The sequence below is a fragment of the Chenopodium quinoa genome, unplaced genomic scaffold (genome assembly GCF_001683475.1).
Source record: "Chenopodium quinoa cultivar QQ74 unplaced genomic scaffold, ASM168347v1, whole genome shotgun sequence".
NCBI lineage: Eukaryota > Viridiplantae > Streptophyta > Magnoliopsida > Caryophyllales > Amaranthaceae > Chenopodium > Chenopodium quinoa.
Window position 1 is genome coordinate 100,255 of NW_018744547.1, and position 14,011 is coordinate 114,265.

The following is a 14,011-nucleotide window of genomic DNA, read 5'->3' on the forward strand; positions in this document are numbered from 1 at the left end:
CAGACACAGAGCTGAACAAGCGCGTCAACAGGTGGAACAGGAATCCGCCCCTTCTTGCAGGCGGCCGCAGCATGCCGCCTGTTCCCCCAAGGCTAAGAAAGAGATCCTAGATAAAGGACTCTTCAAAGTAGAGTCGAAGGTGAACTCTACTTCAGGGGTACGAGAGCAAGTACCCCTGCACTGCGTCCCGAGCTTCAAATGGCTCTACGACGAGTACTTTTTGGCCGCCTGTGGCCTCAGCAGTCGGTACTCAAGAGGTAGCCGGCCTGTCGAATACTCTGCTTTTCCGTGCATTTCTTGTTATGACTTATATTAACTTTGCTATTTGTTTTTGCAGCGGACGCCATGAGCAAAATTACTGCCTCCAAGACTGCGGCGGCCATGTTGCGGGCCTTCATCATGCAACAGTCTTCAACCGACTCCCCCAACAAGGGGGCACCCTTGGTGGGCTTCGAACCTTTCACCCTCGTTTTGGAGTTGTGTTTATGCATATACTGACTCTTTTCTTCTTTTTTTAGACGGGCGCTACAAGAGCTTCTTCTTCCCAACAGCCGGACCCCAAGGCCCGGAGGACGACTGTTGCGAGCTCTCCTGGTTCTGCCAGGAAACATGCGGCGGCTGAGAAACAGCCGGCCACTTCTTCTAAAACTCCAGCTGGGCCACCTAGAAGTATGAAATCGTCCTTGTAAATTTTAGACTTGCTCCCTTCTTTACTAGGTCTAATCCGTTTGTTTATGCTTGATGCAGCCGGCCCTCAGGAGCCTGACTTGGTCGAGGTGGCCAAGTCTATGATCAAGGTCGTTCCTCCAGCTGCAAGGGAGGCGGTCAGGGGTGTCGGCACCCTTGACCTAGACGGGATTGCAGGGGTCCTTGCTGAGGTATACTTAGCATGTTTTTGAGTATTTGAATTCCAGGACGCCTGTTTTCTTTTTGTTTGGAAACTGACGCCTGTTCCCCTTTGTACTTAGGCCCTCCTCAAAGTGAACGACCTTCGCAAGCCGCTTGACCGGAAGAACAAAGAGGTAAAGGCTGCAAAAGCTATGGCCGCCTCTGACTGTGATAAGGCAATGTTTCAAATTGCCCAAAATGAAGTTCTGACCATTGATATTCTTTATTATCAGGCGCAGGCTACCGCCGCTATCCGGGCTCAGTTAGAGGCGGCCCAGAAGAGGAATAGCGAGCTGGAGGCGACCATCAACAACCTCAAGGCCGAGCTGAGACCTCTTCGCCAAAAGATGTCCTCATACGAAACCTTGGAGAAATCCTTGGCGAGCGTAAAGGTACGCCTGGTGACCCAGGAGAAGAGTCTTACTCAGGAGCTCTCGGAAAAGGCCGAGCAAGAAAAGAAAGAGCTGGTCCGGGAGATGATGGAAGACTCTGCTCAAATCCAGCGCATGACTTGGGGCCGCCTCTTCCCCAATGCCGACTTTGCCTCATGGGAAAAAACGTACCGCCAGTGTTCTGATAGATATAATGAGGAGATCCTGGCGGCTGCTGAGGAAGAGGCGTTGACGGCTGCTGAGGAAGAGGCGTTGGAGGAGTAGGAGCAGCCGGTAGTGGCGCTTGTGCCGCTTGGGGGTAATGCATCAAAGAAGGATGCAGCTGAAGCCGAGTCCAGCAAGAAGAGTGCTGACCAGGCGGCAACTGCTAATATTGAAGATCTGCCCCCTTCTTAAGCTTTATGTCTTCTTTCCACGGCCTGCGTGTCGTTTGTTTGTATTTACCCGGCCAGGGGGCCGGGGCTCTGAATATTTTGCCGGTCTTTAATGACCGGCTTCTTTTTAATGAATTTTTTTTGTTTTGCTTCAAATTTGTTTAAGTATTGAATATTCTGATATCCAATTGTACACTATACCGACTGTTTTACATGGCCGATAGTTGCAGACAGGTACGGATAGTTAGTCACGCCGCCTATGCCCCTGGACGACTGGTTGTCTGTTTCCAGGCTAGACGATCAGTCGGCCATTAATCCAATCGGTATTCGAACCATTTTAAAGACTGGATCCCCTTTAGGTAGGCGGTTCTGTCATATAAAATTAACCAAGTAGGAAAGTGGTTTCCTACTTGTCATTTTTTTTAAGGCTAGAGACTTTAGGCCGTCTAGGCCGACTGTTCCCCGCCATATTTAATCTAGTGTGAGCCGGTGCTGTATGAACACCTTTTTAGTTTCATACTAAATTTTTAAGGAGTGACCAAGTAAACATGATTGTTACCTAGTCGCCAAGTAACTGAGTAGTAGAGGTATCAAGCGGTGGGTACCGGTTGTTCCCCTTTATTCGCCAATGTTTGTTGGATTTTAACTCATAGGTTGTTAACCTAGCAGGAGTAGTGGTTGAGAGCCCCTGTTTGCTAAAAGCAGACGGACGACTCATACCTTTTAGGCTCCATACTAAGTTTGAGAGAGTGGCTATGATTTAACTTTGGTGTTACTCAGTCGCCGTCACTCCTGCTTGAGTAGTAAAGGTACCAGGCGGCGGAGGCCGGCTGAACCTTTTGATTCGCCAATGTTTGTTGGCTATGAACTCAAGAGGTACCCCCTGCATTTATCCCAAGTAATACAGGCGGTCATCTGACTCAGATGTCAACTGCTACCACTGGTTTGGTTAGTGATAGAGTTATCCTTGTCTCAAAAACGGCTACGTGGTTGCCCTTGGGGACAGTCGTATAGGTGCCGTGTAATTAGTTTATAGAGAAATGTTCCACCCAAAAGGGAGCTGCTCTCTGCGACGAATTTCATCCTGAGGGATGCCGCCGGACGCCTGCTTTGATGTTGGGACAGGTCGTATTAGTTTTGAAGATTGGATCAGTTGGCTTGGCGCCTGGTCTGATCATTCGGCCTGTGGCCTTGGTTAGTTCTTGGTGAACGTAGGTGCTAAGTAAAAGGAGGGTAGCCGCCTGTTTAGGCACAGGGTCGGCCAGGCCCTGATCATTTTTAGTTAAGTATAAGGGGGGTGGCTGTGTGTTTGGAATCAGTCGGCCCTCTTTTATGGAGAGTAGCCGACTATATGTCCAGACGGCATGCCCCTATGGTGATAGAGTAAAATATTCAATGGAGAGTAGCCGACTGTAAAGGTACAGGCGGCATGCCCCTCTGAAGATAGAGTAAAATACTCAATGGAGAGTAGCCGACTGTAAAGGTACAGCCGGCATGCCCCTCTGAAGATAGAGTAAAATACTCAATGGAGAGTAGCCGACTGTAAAGGTACAGACGGCATGCCCCTCTGAAGATAGAGTAAAATACTCAATGGAGAGTAGCCGACTGTAAAGGTACAGACGGCATGCCCCTCTGAAGATAGAGTAAAATACTCAATGGAGAGTAGCCGACTGTAAATGTATAGGCGGCCTGCCCCTCTTAAGTAAGAATAAAAATTAAAAAATGGAGAGTAGCCGACTGTTTGTCTGCAGGCATGCCCCTCAGTACAAAATTGAATATTAAGTATGCAAAATTTTATTAAGTAGCCCTTGACTATTTACATCATTCAAAAGAAATATTTCTTAAGATTATCTACATTCCAAGTTCGAGGCAACGGTTGTCCGTCTGGTGTTCCGAGACGGTAGGTACCGTCCCTGACCTCTTCATAGATTCGGTAGGGTCCTTCCTAGTTGGGAGTTAGTTTGCCAGACTCATTAGCCCTACCAACTGCTTCCATTTTTCTAAGTACAAAGTCCCCCACTTTGAGTGGACGCCTGTGTACTTTTTTGTTGTATGATCTAGTCATTCTCAGGCGGTAAATTTCATGGCGCAAGACAGCATTGCCCCTCCTTTCAGGAAGTGAGTCTAATGCCAGGCGCATGGCTTCCCAGTTTGCCTCTTCGTCATATAGCATTACTCGAAGAGTCGGCTCGTAGTGTTCTATTGGAAGAACAGCTTCCGTACCATAAGTTAGGAGGAATGGAGTTTCTCCAGTCGCCCCTTTTTCAGTCGTCCTAATGGCCCAGAGAACATGTGGTAATTCATCCGCCCATAGGTCGCCTGCTCTTGCAATCTTTTTCTTGAGACCGTCTGAGATGATTTTATTAAAGGCTTCTACCTGGCCATTTGCTTGTGGACGACCGACAAATGCAAAGTAGTGTGCAATTCCTTGGTCACCAACCAGCTTTTGAGAACAGACGTCTCAAATTGGGGACCATTATTAAAAACCATAGACATGGGAACCCCGAACCGAGTGATGACATTTTTCCAAATGAATGAAATTACATCCTTCGTCTTGATTCCCTTTACAGCCTCCGCCTCTACCCATTTAGTGAAGTAGTCGACGGCAACAAGTATGTACCTCCTTCCGCCTGTAGCAGGCGTATATGGACCCAGAATATCCATGCCCCACTTAGCAAACGGTAGTGGGCTATGAATGGTAGTGAGGTCAGTAGCCGGACGGTGAATTAGTTTGCCAAACCTTTGGCACTTGTCACATTTTTTCACCATCACCATCGCATCTGCTTCTAAAGTAGGCCAAAAGTAGCCCTGCCGCCTTGCCTGTTGAGCAAGCGTCCTACCGCCTATATGGGAAGCACAGTAACCAGAGTGAAGATCGTCCAATATCTCTCGCCCCTTTTCTGGAGTAACACACTTTAAGAAGGGTTGAAGGTACCCCCTTTTGTGAAGTTCTTCCTTTATTATTTCAAAACTGGTTGCTCGTTTTTTCAGTGCTGCCGCCTGTTGATGATCATCCGGCAGGGTACCGTTTGTCAGATATACCCTGATTGGATCCATCCAGGTTGAGCTTCTGTCTAGGATTCCAATAGGGTCTTCCTCGATGCTTCTCTTCTCCATTACTTCCCAAAAAACAGTTCGAGGAGTATCACAGGAGGCGGATGATGCTAATTTTGACAGTGCATCCGCCTGGTTGTTTTCTGATCTCGGCACTTGGGTCAGATGGAAATCCTCAAGGGAGCCGACTGCTTGTCAGACCGCCTGTAAATACTTGATCATGGCCGGATGGGTTGCTTCGTATTCGCCATTGTACTGACTCACTATCAATTGTGAATCGGAACAGGCGCCTATTTTTCTTGCCCCTGCCGCCTTGCACATGCGGATTCCGGCTAGAAAAGCTTCATATTCTGCCTCATTGTTTGAGGCCTGAAAACTGAAGCGTAGAGCATACTCGTACTTGTCGCCCTCTGGCGACTGACATATGACGCCTGCTCCACAACCATTTGAAGTAGAGCTTCCGTCCATATATACCTTCCAGACTTGGTCTATAACTTGAGAGTCCGGAGGACGAGTCATCTCAACAATAAAGTCAGCAAAGGCTTGCCCCTTCACTGCTTTTCTAGGCTCGAAAGTAACTTCGAGGCTCTGAATTTCTATGGCCCATTTGATCATTCGGCCTGACGACTCCATGATGGTCAGTGGCCGCTTGATAGGTTGGTCTGTATACACGACGACTGCATGTGCCAAAAAGTAGGGCTTCAATTTTTTAACAGTTATGAAGAGTGCAAGACCAAATTTCTCCACTAAGGGATACCTCAACTCGGCATTTTTCAGTACATGACTGACAAAGTAGACCGGGAGCTGACAGCCGTCTCTTTCAGCAAGGAGAACAGCGCTTAACGCATGATCAGAGACGACCACGTACATGTAGAGTACTTCTTTGGGCAAAGGGCTGACCAGCCTCGGCAAGGAATGCAAGTGAACTTTCAATTTCTGGAAGGCGGCCTCAGCATCCGGCCCCCATTCAAACCTTGCCTTTTTCTTAATTGCCTGGAAAAAGTATAGGCATTTGTCGCCTGATAAGCTTAGAAATCTTCCCAAGGCCGCCAGACAACTTGTTAACTTCTGAAACTCTCGGATGGTACGAGGCGACTGCATGTCAATGACCGCCTGCACCTTCTCAGGGTTCGCCTCTATTCCTCTCTGATTGATAAGGAATCCGAGAAATTTCCCAGACTCTATTCCAAAGACACATTTCTTGGGATTGAGCATGACATGGTGCCGCCTGAGTGTGGCGAAAGTTTCTCGGAGGTCCGACAGATGATCTTTCTGAAGTTTAGACTTGACACATATCATCAATATATGCCTCGACATTTCTCCCAATTTGATCAAAGAACACAGTGTTTATCATTCGCTGGAAAGTGGCCGGGGCATTCTTAAGACCAAACGGCATGAACGTGTAACAGTATAACCCCTGATCAGTGACGAAGGCCGTCTTCTGATCTCCCCTTAGGGACCCGACTGTTCCATTATCCCTCTCAAACTTGAGCAACATAAGAGATGGGATGATAACAGCCTTGGAATTATTCAGGGTTGGTCGTCCCAGAATCATGTTGTAGGCCGAGAGTTCTTCTACTACTAGGAACCGGACTACCATGTGTCGTCCTTCCCCTTTTTCGCCCAGGCGGATGGGTAAATCCACTCGTCCCACTGGGTGGACGACTCCTCCTCCAAACCCTACTAAAGGGTGGGATGCCGGATGTATGCAATCAGTCTGATATTTTAGTTTCGACAGACATTTGCTACTGATGAGATCTGAGGAGCTTCCGGTATCTATGAGGATTCGGCCAACTCTCTGGTTGGCCACTTTACATTCAATAACGATAGGGTCGTCATGCGGCCCTCTTACCCCTCCTAGATCTTCTTCAGTGATGACAATCTCAGGAAATGAATATTTGGAGGGCCGTTCTTGGTGAACGGAATTTACATCTAACCGTCTGATATTGTCTTTGTTGCCCCTAATAGTGGGGCCGCCTCCTGAGAAGCCGCCTGCAATGGTGTAGACGACTGCATCATCTGTATCGGAGCTGTCGGCCTGTTGATTCTTTTTGGTCGACTGCATTTTTGAGGAAGTGTTCCCCGTAGATTTCTTGACATAAGTGTCAAGATCACCTTGCTCAGCCAGGCGGTCCAGATACCGCATGAGACTGATGCATTCATTGGTGTGATGACCAACATCTTCATGATAAGCACAGAATTTTTCTTGGTTCCGGTTGTTTGCAGAACCCTTCATGGGGACCGGCTTCTCAATTGAGATCCGTCCCTTGATTTCCTTTAGGATAAACTGGCTATCCTTGTTAAACTTATACTTTGGGGAGTATGGTTTGAATTCTTTTTTCTTTTTCTGGGCCGGCTGTTTAGAGGAATCAGCCGCCCAGACCTCTTTTCTCTTCTCGTCTTTGTTTGACGACTGTTTTTGTCGTCCTTCTCTTTTGTCGGACCTTCTCCCTTCTGACTGTTTTACCGTACTACAAAGATCAGTCGCCTGTATATAAGCTTCCGCTTCAATCAAGGCCTCTTGAAGAGTCGCCACCCTCTTTCGGACCAAATCAAATTTGAAGGTCGACCTGTCTTTGAGACCTCTGAAAAAGTCAGTATAGGCTACTTCATCCGGTAACCCTTGAATCTGTATTCTCATCAGGTTAAACCGCCTGATGTAAGAACGAAGCCCCTCCTTCTCGCCCTGCTGAATTGTTCCTAAATCAAGGGTCGTCTTCTTCGCAGGGATGTTCATGGCGAAGTTGGAGGTTAATAAGTAAGCAAGCGTCTTGAAGTTATTTACACAACCAGTCGGCAGGTTGCCGAACCATTGTTGTGCGATTCCTTTGAGAGTCGCTGGGAAACACTTGCACCAAGTGGGATCATCCAACCCTTGAAGGTACATCAGGTTGGTGAATGCCATCAGATGGTCTTCTGGGTTAGTAGTGCCGTCATAGGCGCCTACTAATACATTTTTCACTTTGGCCGGCTGAGCGGCTTCAGTAATTTCCTTGGAGAAGGCCGACGGCTGTTCACCAAGTCTAAGCAACCGTAGCTGCCAGTCCATAGGTTGGACATTTTTTTGCTGCATGTCCACCAAACGGAGGTGGCTGTAAAAAATACTGTTGTTGCGGTACAAACGGTAAGTTTGGTACCGCCTGGTCGCTATGAAAGCCGGACTGACGGGAGGTGCCGCCTGACTGACTCTCACGATACCACTGAGTATGCCTCATTGAGGTATTTCGCAGACTGTCTTGGAAGTTTGAAGTAGAGGCCGACTCTGACAATCGGCTACTCTTCTTCTCCTCTAGTAGTAGCCGAGCGTCTGTGTATGTTTTCCTCGACCCGTCCGCCTGAATATGACGAACAGGTTTCCTATTTCCTGGAGTAGGGAAACGGTGTTTTGTGAAATCAAGGGCAGGTGGCTCCCACTTCCTAGATTTAGGATGAGGGGTCGCCTCTCGCCCTTGAACTGGTTTCCTCTTCAAGGAAGTGGAGGGTTTCTTAGCCGACTGCTCCTTGTCCAGAGCAGGCGGCTTCTTGTTGATCAACTCTTGAATTTCTCCCTTGAAGTCCCTCATGAAGGTCATGAGCTCGTTCCTTGTGATGGGAGCAGACCCATCAGTCGGCTGCTGCCGAACAGGCGGTGCGCCTGCGGGCTCGCTTCCAGTTTGAAGATGTTCCCGTTCCCTCCTTTCGGTATGACGGGTACGTCGGGCCCTTAGGGTCCCGTCTGAAGCTGTGTGAGCTTCAACTTCAAATTCATTCTCAGTATCGTGATCCAACTGAACTAGAGGGTCGTCCAGGGGACGTCTCTCTTCAGGAGTCGGTACAAACGTGGATGCCATCTCAGAAGTACTCTCCCCACAGACGGCGCCAAATGTTTCGGGGTTTTCTGATGTCCTGCGGGAGAGTTACAATTCCGAGACTGGAACCGGACGCCTGTACCTGCAAAACAAACGGATGCTCCGGATGATTGGAGATCCGCCTCCGACGGTCAAGTTAGTACTTGATTAAGGAGTAATTAATGCGGAAATTAAAGTGATTGGGTCTCTCTAGGTGAGAGTGTTTAATGTGTGTAATCTGCGTTTTTAGCGTGTCATCTCCCTTAATGAGGATTAAGGGAGGTATTTATAACCTCGGGAAACGTGTCAATCTAGGTTTAGGTTAACCTTGGGCTGATTGGGCTTCCCTCGGGAGTTGGGCCTAGGTGACCGGTAATCCCAGGTGTCATGGGAAGGACACATGTCGTGTCGTAATTGGTCCATGGTGGACGGATCATTGCTTGACACGTGGCAGGCTCCTATTGGCCCATGTGACGGACACATGGCGGAACCTGATTGGTCCACTTGTCAGATGGTGATTGGTGGGGAAAAATCCCCTAATCAAAACACATTAAAACAAAGTTTTTGAGTCAAATTAAAGTCAAATGCATTCAAAAAAGCTAATTGAATCAAACGAAAGTCAAATGCATTCTACAAAGCTAATAGAATCAAATGAAAGTTAAACACATTCTAACAAAGCTAATTAAATCCAATTAAAGTCAAACACATTCAAATAAAGCTTTTTAAATCAAATTAAAGTCTAATGCATTCAACAAAGGTAATTGAATCAAATTAAAGTCAAACACATTCAAACAAGACTTATGAATCAAATTTAACACAATCAAACAGAGCTAATTAATTCAAATTAAAGTCAAACCCATTCAAACAAAGCTTTTCGAATAAAATTAATGTCAAATGCATTCGACAAAGCAAATTAAATCAATTAAAAGTGAAACACATTTAAACAAAGCTAATTGGATCAAATGAAAGTCAAACACATTCAAACAAAGCTAATTGAATAAAATGAAAGTCAAATGCATTCTACAAAGCTAATTGAATCAAATGAAAGTCAAACACATTCAAACAAAGCTAATTGAATCAAATGAAAGTCAAACACATTCAAACAAAGCTAATTGAATCAAATGAAAGTCAAATGAATTCTACAAAGCTAATTAAATCAAATGAAAATCAAACACATTCAAACAAAGCTAATTAAATCAAATGAAAGTCAAACATATTGAAACAAAGCTTTTTTAATAAAATGAAAGTCAAATGCATTCAACAAAGCTAAATGAATCAAGTGAAATTCAAATGCATTCTACAAAGCTAATTGAATCAAATGAACGTTAAACACATTCAAACATAGCTAAATTAATCCAATGAAAGCCAAACACAATCAAATAAATCTTTTTGAATAAAGTTAAAGTCTAATGCATTCAACAAAGCTAATTGAATCAAATGAAAGTCAAACCCATTTAAACAAAGCTTTTGGAATAATATGAATGTCAAATGCATTCTACAAAGCTAATTTACTCCAATGAAAGTCTAATGCATTCAATAAAGCTAATTGAACCAAATGAAAGTCAAACACATTCAAACAAAGCTAATTAAATCAAATGAAAGTCAAACACATTCAAACAAAGCTTTTTAAATCAAATGAAAGTCAAATGCATTCAAAGAAAGCTAATTGAATCAAATGAAAGTCAAACACAGTCAAACAAAGCTAATTGAATAAAATGAAAGCCAAATGCATTCAACAATGCTAATAGAATCAAATGAAAGTAAAACACATTCAAACAAAGCTAATTGAATCAAATGAAAGTCAAACACATTCAAACAAGTTTTATGACTCAAATGCAAGCCAAATGCATTCAATTATGCTAATTGAATCAAATGAAAGTCAAACACATTCAAACAAAGCTTTTTAAATCAGATGAAAGTCAAATGCATTCAAAGAAAGCTAATTGAATCAAATGAAAGTCAAACACAGTCAAACAAAGCTAATTGAATAAAATGAAAGCCAAATGCATTCAACAATGCTAATAGAATCAAATGAAAGTAAAACACATTCAAACAAAGCTAATTGAATCAAATGAAAGTCAAACACATTCAAACAAGCTTTATGACTCAAATGCAAGCCAAATGCATTCAATTATGCTAATTGAATCAAATGAAAGTCTAACACATTCAAACAAAGCTAATTAAATTAAATGGAAGTCAAACTCATTCAAACAAAGCTTTTTGAATTCTATTGAAGTCTAATACATTCAACAAAGCTAATTGAATCAAATGAGGGTCAAACGCATTCTACAAAGCTAATTGAATCTAATGAAAGTCAAACACATCAAAACAAAGCTAATTGAATCAAATGAATGTCAAACACATTCAAACAAACCTAATTGAATCAAATGAAAGTCAAACACATTAAAACAAAGTTTTTGAGTCAAATTAAAGTCAAATGCATTCAACAAAGCTAATTGAATCAAACGAAAGTCAAATGCATTCTACAAAGCTAATAAAATCAAATGAAAGTTAAACACATTCTAACAAAGCTAATTGAATCCAATGAAAGTCAAACACATTCAATAAAGCTTTTTAAATCAAATTAAAGTCTAATGCATTCAACAAAGGTAATTGAATCAAATTAAAGTCAAACACATTCGAACAAGACTTATTAATCAAATTTAAGTCAAACACAATCAAATAGAGCTAATTAAATCAAATTAAAGTCAAACCCATTTAAACAAAGCTTTTTGAATAAAATTAATTTCAAATGCATTCTACAAAGCTAATTAAATCAATTAAAAGTGAAACACATTCAAACAAAGCTAATTGGATCAAAAGAAAGTCAAACACATTCAAATAAAGCTAATTGAATCAAATGAAAGTCAAATGCATTCTACAAAGCTTATTAAATCAAATGAAAGTCAAACACATTCAAACAAAGCTAATTGAATCAAATGAAAGTCAAACACATTCAAACAAAGCTAATTGAATCAAATGAAAGTCAAATGCATTCTACAAAGCTAATTAAATCAAATGAAAATCAAACACATTCAATCAAAGCTGATTAAATCAAATGAAAGTCAAATACATTGAAACAAAGCTTTTGTAATAAAATGAAAGTCAAATGCATTCAACAAAGCTAATTGAATCAAATGAAAGTTAAACACATTCAAACATAGCTAATTTAATCCAATGAAAGCCAAACACAATAAAATAAATCTTTTTGAATCAAGTTAAAGTTTAATGCATTCAACAAAGCTAATTGAATCAAATGAAAGTCAAACCCCATTTAAACAAAGCTTTTAGAATAATATGAATGTCAAATGAATTCTACAAAGCTAATTGAATCCAATGAAAGTCTAATGCATTCAATAAATCTAATTGAACCAAATGAAAGTCAAACACATTCAAACAAAGCTAACTGAATCAAATGAAAGTCAAACACATTCAAACAAAGCTTTTTGGATCAAATTTAAGTTAAACACATTCAAACAAAGCTAATTAAATCAAATGAAAGTCAAACACATTTAAACAAAGCTAATTGAATCAAATGAAAGTAAAACACATTCAAACAAAGCTTTTTGAATATAATTAAAGTCTAATGCATTTAACAAAGCTAATTGAACCAAATGATTGTCAAATACATTCTACAAAGCTAATTAAATCAAATGAAAGTCAAACACATTCAAACAAACCTAATTGAATCAAATGAAAGTCAAACACATTAAAACAAAGTTTTTGAGTCAAATTAAAGTCAAATGCATTCAACAAAGCTAATTGAATCAAACGAAAGTCAAATGCATTCTACAAAGCTAATAGAATCAAATGAAAGATAAACACATTCTAACAAAGCTAATTGAATCCAAAGAAAGTTAAACACATTCAAATAAAGCTAATTGAATCAAATGAAATTCAAACACAATCAAACAAAGCTAATTGAATAAAATGAAAGCCAAATGCATTCAACAATGCTAATTGAATCAAATGAAAGTAAAACACATTCAAACAAAGCTAATTGAATCAAATGTAAGTCGAACACTTTCTAACAAGCTTTACGAATCAAATGCAAGCCAAATGCATTCAATTATTCTAATTGAATCAGATGAAAGTCAAACACATTCAAACAAAGCAAATTAAAATTAAATGGAAGTCAAACTCATTCAAACAAAGCTTTTTGAATTATATTGAAGTCTAATATATTCAACAAAGCTAATTGAATCAAATGAGGGTCAAATGCATTCTACAAAGCTAATTGAATCAAATGAAAGTCAAACACATTCAAACAAAGCTAATTGAATCAAATGAAAGTTAAATGCATTCTACAAAGCTAATTAAATCAAATGAAAATCAAACACATTCAAACAAAGCTAATTAAATCAAATGAAAGTCAAATGCATTCAACAAAGCTAAATGAATCAAGTGAAATTCAAATGCATTCTACAAAGCTAATTGAATCAAATGAACTTTAAACACATTCAAACATAGCTAATTTAATCCAATGTAAGCCAAACACAATTAAATAAATCTTTTTGAATCAAGTTAAAGTCTAATGCATTCAACAAAGCTAATTGAATCAAATGAAAGTCAAACCCATTTAAACAAAGATTTATGAATAAAATGAATGTAAAATGCATTATACAAAGCTAATTGAATCAATTGAAAGTCAAACACATTCAAACAAAGCTAATTGAATCCAATGAAAGTCTAATATATTAAACAAACATAATTGAATCAAATGAAAGTCAAACACATTCAAACAAAGCTAATTGAATCAAATGAAAGTCAAACACATTCAAACAAAGCTTTTTGAATCAAATGAAAGTCAAATGCATTCAACAATGCTAATTGAACAAATGAAAGTCAAACACAATCAACCAAAGCTTTTTGAATCAAATTAAATTCTAATGCATTCAACAAAGCTAATTGAAACAAATGAAAGTCAAACACATTAAAACAAAGCTTTTTGGATCAAATTTAAGTTAAACACATTCAAACAAAGCTAATTAAATCAAATGAAAGTCAAACACATTCAAACAAGCTTTATGACTAAATGCAAGCCAAATGCATTCTATTATGCTAATTGAATCAAATGAAAGTCAAACACATTCAAACAAAGCTTTTTAAATCAAAGGAAAGTCAAATGCATTCAAACAAAGCTAATTGAATCAAATGAAAGTCAAACACAATCAAACAAAGCTAATTGAATAAAATGAAAACCAAATGCATTCAACAATGCTAATTGAATCAAATGAAAGTAAAACACATTCACACAAAGCTAATTGAATCAAATGAAAGTCAAACACATTCAAACAAGCTTTATGACTCAAATGCAAGCCAAATGCATTCAATTATGCTAATTGAATCAAATGAAAGTCAAACACATTCAAACAAAGCTAATTAAATTAAATGGAAGTCAAACTCATTCAAACAAAGCTTTTTAAATTATATTGAAGTCTAATACATTCAACAAAGCTAATTGAATCAAATGAGG